Genomic DNA, 8,487 nt, shown 5'->3' with positions numbered 1-8,487 from the left:
CAGCTGCTTATTCTTAGAATTCATCTTTATTGCACCTATCTATCTTTTGTTTAACAATCATAACCATCCGAATCAGTTCTACCAACTCTTTCAAACGCCATTGTAAAGCGCTTTATTGGCCTGGCTCTTCCGCAGACTTTCAGCTCTGTGCTTATCAGAAAGTTATGTTTTATTGCAGATGGGTATCCCCGTGTCGAGCATTGCTTTGCCGGCTTTAACTGAAGTGTGAGTAATAGTAATTTTTTTTTGTTCTATTCTGGTCGCCACACCAATTAAACGTCGCCAGACTCGGACCAGACGCTGGCGCTGGCCACCGTCCAGGTTGACATTGAACAATGGCTCATAAATCACATGCTTGGCCTGGCAAGGACATCCGTGTGCTGGCGGCATCCCTGGCATCTCCTCCGGGCCGTGTCGTCTGAGTGTTTGTCAGGCATTTGATGCCGTTCGCTCGTTTATTACTCTTCAGCATTTACAACTGTTTCAGCTTTCAGTTCTGTTTCTCATCGGAAAACATTTCTGATTTCATTTCATTTTATTATTCCTGCAGTTTTCCGCTTTTTTATCAGTTCCTTTGTGTGTTTATGTGTGTGTGTGTGGGAAAGCTTGGGTGCTGCGGAAGCCGCCAACGTTATTTTCCGCTTTTCTTTTCGCTTTTCTCGCTCTGAGTTCGATTTTTGTTTCTTTGTTTCTGACTGCTTCTGCCGCTGCGCTCCATTATTGTTTCCTTTGATTTATTTTCGGTTTCAAGTGATTTCCGCCAGCATTCAACACTTTATGTTTGCTCTTCGGGTTGTTGCGCTTGTTTTCAGCATTTTTTCTTTTTTTTTTTTGTGGTTTTGGGTGTGTTTGTGTATTTGCTGGCTGCATTTTCCTTTTCCCCCACAAAACTCTTAGTGCCAACATTTGTCATTTGCGGGTTTCCATTTCTGTGCTCTTTCGGTGTTTCCTTTGCACTTTTGCTCGGCTTTTGCTTTTGATTTGCGGTGCTTAATCGTTGGCAACGTCTGCGGATTTCGTGTTTTTAAATGCAGATTCTTGAATGCCAGCATTCGGGCCATAAATTTTGCTCGGTTCTTCTTTTTGGTAGCTCGCACACGTAATTGAAAGCAGCAGGGCGTGCGGCTCTTCGAATTTAAAAACTGTATCGCCTTTTGGGCCACCAATTTATGATGGTTCAATGGCCATTGCATCGCCTGCATTGAGGCTATTGATTAAGATTCACTCCTTCTCTCTCTCTCTCTCTCGTGATCTCTTCTCCTGAGGCTTGTGGCTTACCCAAAACTCCTGTGCCCCCAGGCTGTGGCGCTGCCTTGTAATCTGTCAAAATTGCCAGCATTCTACCTAAACGGAAGTTGGAACAAAAAAGAGTGCCACACTAAACTGGTTTAACTGGCAACCTTTTCTTGGTTCAATGTCCCCCGAGTTTGAAATCCATCTTCTTCTGCAATTTGCCATGAGAATGAATTGGTGTTTGAATGCACTCGTACTCATATTCGCACTCTTACTCATATTCCCATGCATCATATGAAACTGAAAGTTTTCCAACAATCAACTTTCACAATCACAGTCCAACGACATTATCTGCGATGGTGTGGGGCATTAATGGAAGTGGGGTTTCAGCTGCAGCTGGAGATGGATGTAATTGATCACACAGCGACAAATATTTATGCAAAAAGACAAACACTGAAACAGAAATGTGAAACCCAACAGAAAATATCTCTAAGCTGCACAAATAAACACAAGCAATACCGAATATTCGTATTAAGCGATCAATAATCATTTGTAAATACGAGGCAATGTGACGCCGCCGGCGATAAAGGCCAGAAATATTAACGCACCAGGGAGGCGGGAAGGAGTGAAGGCACCTAAGCCTGGATTTGGACACGGGCCTGGGCCTGGCTTGTTGCAGATAAACAATAGAAAAGCATAGACAGAAGGGTCAAACGCTTGGGGGCCCAGCATCGATTTTGGTCTGTGGTAACCAAAGATGCCACAGCCATGGATTTGGAAGGGGGAATTCAATGCAAACGAATACCCAAAGATGAGAGAAGGATAAGGCTGAGGCTGAGGCTGAGGCAGGGGCTGTGGCCGAAGCTGCCAATGCCCAATGATGATGATGATGATGATGATGATGATGATGAGCATAGAAAATACAAATTATGGTAGAAAAGCGCTACGTAAATACTGCAATCATTTTAATAGACCAAAAACGGCGGCGCATAAACCATAAACCAAACGCCACAGACCACAGAAGACCTCCTCTGGACCTCAAGAGAGTAAGTGGATGGACGGACGGTACGGAACGGAACGGAACGGACAGAGCGGACCCAAAGTTTTCTTTCTATGAGAAATTCGAAGGCGTTCATGCGAATGCAGCAAAAGATGGGCACTGGGCGATGTGGATTCTTTCAGTTCTTGTTGTTGTCGTTGCTGTTGCTGCTGGGATGCTGGCACGCGAGCAGAGAAAATTACAGCCAGATGATGCGGTTTTATTACACTTATACACAAGCTTAGGCACGGGAATTAGCGTAGATAAATATTTCTGTGGAAATTCCACAGTCGATGACCACTGATCGATAGGCCATTGTGTACTTTTGGAGCTCTTTCTGTGTCTTGTGGGAGAACCACACTTGCGGTTTGCAAATTACAGATGAACATTCCTGCGTTCTGGGGTTACGATTGAATCGGTTTTTGTGTGTGGCTGTGGGGGGATCATTGGGGATCGCTCTATGGTTTGGCGTCTGTGGCATTAGTATGATTGACAGCTACAAGCGCACTTAATGCATTCCATAGACACTCTGTCGATGTGTCTGTTTCTATAGCTCCGTAATGCCTCAGCGGCGTTCCTGATATAAAACAGATGCTCAAGAATTAACCCCAGTCGTAGTCGTAGTCGCTGTCGTAGTCCCCCACTCCCCTTTTATACTTCAGTGAAGCAGCCCCCTTTTACCGGCTGCTCTGTCAGTCTCTCTCCCGCGTATTTGTGCTCTCTCGCACTCTCTTTAGACGCTGCTCTCAGTGCGCATGTGTTCTCCAGGTCTCCAAAATTTACAGTTTGTTTTGCTCGACGTTTTCGTAACATGTGGGAAGGAAGCAGGTATAAAAAGAAGGAAGTGAATGGTACAGGGAAAGAATGGAAATGTGGAATACGGAAGTTCAAGTAAAGACGAAACTAAATAAGTTAATTCAGGAATAGCATGTGCATATGCCTCATAAAATATACCATTCCGGCTAAGGACGTACCAGAATATGTAGGGCTCTGAAATCTGGTTTGGTTATTATTTTTCTTCATAGTAACAACATGGCTTTAAATATTTCGTAATCTGTCTTGAAATCATTAAAGTCAAGCCTAAGGTGGGAAAAACTGACAAATCAACCAGAATATCAACTCAATATTTCAATCTCTGATTCTTTCACAACCTCAACTTCCATTGAGATCAACATTTCTGCTTATTGCCTCATACCAGACGTGCCATGTGCTGCATGTTGCGCTCCAACTCTACACACTCTCACACAGCAGAGAACACCACCACACAGACAGCCGGCATTTCAAAAACTCTCCACATGGGGGCTTCACGGAAGCTCCAAGCGCGCTGCCTCGCAGTTGCTTTTGAACCATTGGAGCCAGCGCACGCTTAGAGGCGCATACAGAAACGGGACTTGGACTCGGCGACGCGGCTTCTCGTTTCGTTTACAGTTTCGGCTTTCGGTGGAGTCGGTTTTCGGTGAGGTCGGTTTTTGTCGCCCCGCTTGATCGGCTGCAACCTCAGCGGTTTTTATCGGGTCTATTGCATTCGGGCAGGCAGCCGGTGAAGCCGTGATTGATGGACTGAACAACGGACACGAACACGACAGTTGCTGCATCGGTCTCGGTCAGTGCAGTCGCAACAGTGAGAGCCACAAAGCTTCATTGAACTCTGACGACCCTCCCGTTTGGCCATTTGACAATCGACAAGCAATCAAACAATCGAAAGTGCAATCAAATTGAAGATTTTAACGAGAATAGAAGGAACCTTTTGCGAACAAATCACCGGCGATTTTTATAGCGGTCGAGCTACGAGGATTTCCTTATTTCCCATTTCGAAAAGAAATAAAGAGAAAAATAAGACGAAAAAAAACCATTCAACGAAAAGATATATCAAACAATAATACGTTGAAAACGAAGTTCAATTTCGCCGCGCGGGTCTTTTTGGGGGCTGTTTGTGCTGCTGCCTGTCGTCGTGTGCTTGGGCTTCATAAATTATCCAAACAGAGCGCTTTTTGGAGAACGACTTGCAAATAAATAAGCATTTACGCTTTTATTATTGCTACCCTCCGCTCACTGCCCACCCCGCTCTTACTGTACGGTTCGTTGTGCGTGTGTGTGTGTGTGTGTGTGTGTGCAGCAGTATCTGTGTGTGTGTTCCTTGGAAATCGCTCCCATGTGGCGCAGAGAGCTCTCCACCACTTAAAATATCATTTTTTGCATACAATCAACATACGAAGTATCTATAAGATAGAAATGTGTGTGTGCGTTCGGGATCTGCTTTGATTTGTGAGTGCTGATAAACGGATGAGGCACTGTCCGCCGCAGCGAATAAAAATAAAATAATCCAACAAAAAAATCAACAGAAATACCCGCATAAAGATATCAAGCAGGTAAGCAGCTAACGATACAAGTATCTCTGAAGTTTGAGTATGAAACGGAAACCCAAAGTGCAATGACATTTATCCCTATATCGTACGTCCTTATGTACGTATTAATAGAGCCCAGCATTATGCAAATTTCTGTACGAGAGCGTGTGCCTGCATCCTGATGATGCGCCAACCATCATCCTCCTGCAGCGATCTGCATAATTGGAGCTAGGGCTCCTCCACTCCTCTAACATTGTCAGTATCTGTGACAATGTGTGTCCCTGTGTACGTGTGTTGGGTGTCTCTAACTGCCTCTAATGAATAAATAAGTGCCACTAATAGTTTTCGCACTTCCTGTTGTCAGGCCACAAGAGATGCTCATCAAATTGCACTCGGTGCCTCAGCTGTCTGTGGGCCCGTCCGGTTCTGGCCTGGCTCCTGCTCGTATCTGGTCTACTGTTTGTTCTAGAATTGAATCATAACAAGAGGAACAGGAACCCCAACGCCAGCAATGTTGCACCATCGTACACGTTGACAATATTTAATTATGAAACTGGAAACCCACTCTCAGATGTGTCGTCTATGGAACTTCTATGGGTTTTTGCTGTAAAAGTCAATTGCTTCATTCTGTCTAATGTATTTAATGGTTAGAGCCATATATTAGGTCTGATTAAGGCCAATAAGAAGACATTCACTTTATTCCTCTGCAACTTTACAATTTCTGTCTCTTTTTAAGGGTATCTAATGTGTCGTCTGATGGCTTTACCCTGCTTTCATGTTGCCTTCAAAGTTTCTGCTGCTGTTGCAACATCATCAACATCGTTGTCATAATAATGTCGCTGTGTTCTTTCCCACACAAATCGCCATGAAAATATTCGCTTCATTCGCATTTATTTATTTTTCTTTTGCCATTTGAAAAGTCTATCAGTTCGAGGAAAAATACAATTTGAATTCCATTTAAAAACTTCCATGGAACTTTGTTTTGATTTGTGGAAAGTTTTTTGCGTTTCATCTTTGAATGAGATTTGGAGGAAATATTATACTTTTACTACAATCGGATATGGCAGCAATTTCTTTTTTGATGATTAATGTTTTGCGAATGAGTATCAAATGGGTCTGCCCATGAGGATGTGCTCAGTGTGATTGTGGCTGGGGCTGCAACATTGTCACACATTTTATCGGGTTGCCAACTTTTTATTTGCACCTCTCGGAGGAAAAAAACATTTCCTGTACAACTATTTTGTGCAACGGATGTTGCCGGACAACCGAGGCTCCATGCCACAGACCTCTGCCGTACAGATAGCCATCAGATAGACGGAACCAGACAGACCATAGCATAACCCGAACAGATCCCAGAGAGAAGCCCAGGAGTGACAGCCACGAGGGCCACGCGGAGTGACTTGAAAATAAATAACATTTTTCAAAGAATTTACTGACGGGAGCCGCGCCACGCCACTCCACACCGCTCCGCCTCGCTCGTCTGCGTCTGCGACTTCCTCATTTGCTTATCGGTGCAAAAGGGAATCGCTTGCTCCCCCGGATGGTGGAGAGACAGAGAGGTGGAGATGTTGGAGCTATCGTCTGCGCTTGATTTCACTCACGCATTTGCCTCCATCAACTTTTAATTAGTTGTAATTTGTAAATTGTGGATTCAACGTCAAACGGCCGACCACGCAGCCGGTCGGAAGATGTCGCGCGCAAGTCTTTGAAGCAACCGCCGCCCCGTGGCATGGGGGCTGTCTGATGATGATGTTCCGCAGTGCCACACAGTCGCTGCTTTTGTGGCACCACTGACAGATTGCTGATAAGGTTGCCAGCCATTCAGCCAGCCGGAGTCCCCACCCAGCTAGCTCTTCTGCTAACCCTATCAGCCTTTCAGCCGCCTCTAATCGCACCAACAGCCACAAGTCGCGGCCGCCTCCGGGGCTCCAATCCATCAGCGAGGCGCAACAGCAGCTGTCAACAGGGTTGCTCCAGTGGATTGTCATTGGAAATTGGCTAAACATTTGACAAGAACTCTTTGGGCTTTCGGTTTGTAAATGATTCGTTGATGGTCATAAACGGTGCTTTAAATGGGGGATTGATTGAGGTTGCTGGGAAAAGGGAGAGGGAACGCCCAATTAGATTAGACACGAAAAGAGGAGCAGCACTTACCATATTTTAAGGGGGAATACTTCAAAAGTTCATCGCTAATCGGTTCTCATCGTCGTGAATCAACTCCCAACTCTGCTCCAAAACAAAGCAATCGAAAAGATTGCGATCTCGGCCATCAAAAAAGATGTTGCAACCAAATTAACTTCTGGCTTTTATATCCGCTTTTTTAATTAGCAACACTAAAGCGAATATACTATATATTTTGTAGTAAAAACAATAAAGTTTACGAGCTAATTTTATGGCTTGAGCAAATTTATAGACATTTGGACTCATGTGACACAAAACTAGCAACAGAAACTTTCCTAACAAGCTCTATAAATCCCCTGCCGCACCAGACTCGGAGGCACTTAATTAATTTCTGTAAAAACTTTAAAGAACAAAGGGCCATGCAACGTCCATGGCTATAGCCTAGTTGTTGCACGTTAATTTCCAATTTGAGGCAAAACAAAATGAGGGGAAAATGAGGAGCAAAAAAAGGCGAACAAGTAATGTCATACATAGGAAACACAACAAAATCAAAGCCCAAAGACAACGACGACGGACAACAGTAAAACTAACTGCAAATTTGCTGCAGCCAAAGGGGATACGAAAGAGCGGAGTTTGCACCAGTTTCCCAACTGCAACATCAGCAGCAGAACGGAGCACCAACAGCAGAGATTGGAACAGTTACCTGGGCGCTAAACAAAAAAAAAAAAATAAGTAAAAAGATAGCAAAGAAAAGAAAAACTAAGAGGGAAACGGGGTGGTGGTGGTGGTAGGGGGGAAATGTGTGACTCAAGTGAACGAAGAGATGTGGATGCTGCTGGCTTTAGAAAGCAGCCAAAAGGAGTTGCAGCAGATAGAAGATTGAAGCGAAAACCCGTTGGCAGCAGCCTCACTTCTGCCTTTGCGTGATGCAATTCCCGTAGAGTCGGAGAGCCAAAAGATTGAAAGCAAACGACAGCCACGTAACTAGAACACTTGACGATGTTGATGTGGATGCCTCAGCTGCCTTGGCTGCCTTGGCTGCCTTGGCTGCCGCTGCTGTTGCCGCAATTTCCAATTAAAGCAGTTACTAGTGACTCCAGACACTGCCTCTACCTCTGCCTCCGGCCAGTGCCTCTTCCTCTGGGGAGTCGCTGGAGAAGCTCTGGGAGTTGGCATCGACGCCGCTTATGTGTCGCTTGCGCAATCATCATACGGCAACTTCTGACAACTTCTACATCTTTGACTTCGACTCTGACTTCAGTTTGATTTTCTATTGCTGTGGCTGCTGCTGCCTGCCTCTCTCAATTTTCCACTGTTTTCCTCCTAAGAGACAGGAAGCCCATCTGTAATGGGCCTTAAAATACACACTTTATGCCCCATGGTCTAACCATCCCCCAATTAGAGCTCTGGGTTAATTGCAATGACGCATAGTTGCTCATTAGATTTTCAGAGTCTCCTCGGTCCGCCTCTACGGAACCGCTCCCAGTTCTTAATGTGGCATGCGGCATGGGGCATTCATTCCAGTCGGAAGCTAACGGCAAGCAACGCGGTTCGAAAAGCTAATTGATCATTAAGTCTATTTCCGCGGTGAGATGGCTTAAACGTAAAGTTTTCAACGTGTGTTCGTTCCCCTCTCGTTCTTTTCTTTTTTCCATAAGTAAGTCATAAAGTGGCTACTTTTATGACAACAGCAAAACTGGACACCGGACGCGAACACAAACAGGCGCATGTGGCACGCAATCCTCCAGG

At 45.0% G+C, this 8,487-nt stretch overlaps 1 protein-coding gene across 6 annotated transcripts in view; it reads left to right on the top strand.

The window, feature by feature from the left end:
* The first annotated feature begins 3,596 nt into the window (after window positions 1-3,596).
* The window catches only part of LOC117583829 (band 4.1-like protein 4), a 59,595-nt gene continuing 54,704 nt past the window's right edge, over window positions 3,597-8,487 (top strand). For all 6 annotated transcript variants that reach the window (XM_034272422.1, XM_034272420.1, XM_034272421.1 and 3 more), the window contains exon 1: window positions 3,597-4,641. The gene's annotated coding sequence lies outside the window, so the exon portion shown is untranslated. The remainder of the gene's footprint in view (window positions 4,642-8,487) is intronic.

Source organism: Drosophila guanche, unplaced genomic scaffold (assembly GCF_900245975.1).
Source record: "Drosophila guanche unplaced genomic scaffold, DGUA_6, whole genome shotgun sequence".
Taxonomy (NCBI): domain Eukaryota; kingdom Metazoa; phylum Arthropoda; class Insecta; order Diptera; family Drosophilidae; genus Drosophila; species Drosophila guanche.
This window is presented reverse-complemented; position numbering and strand designations above follow the sequence as displayed.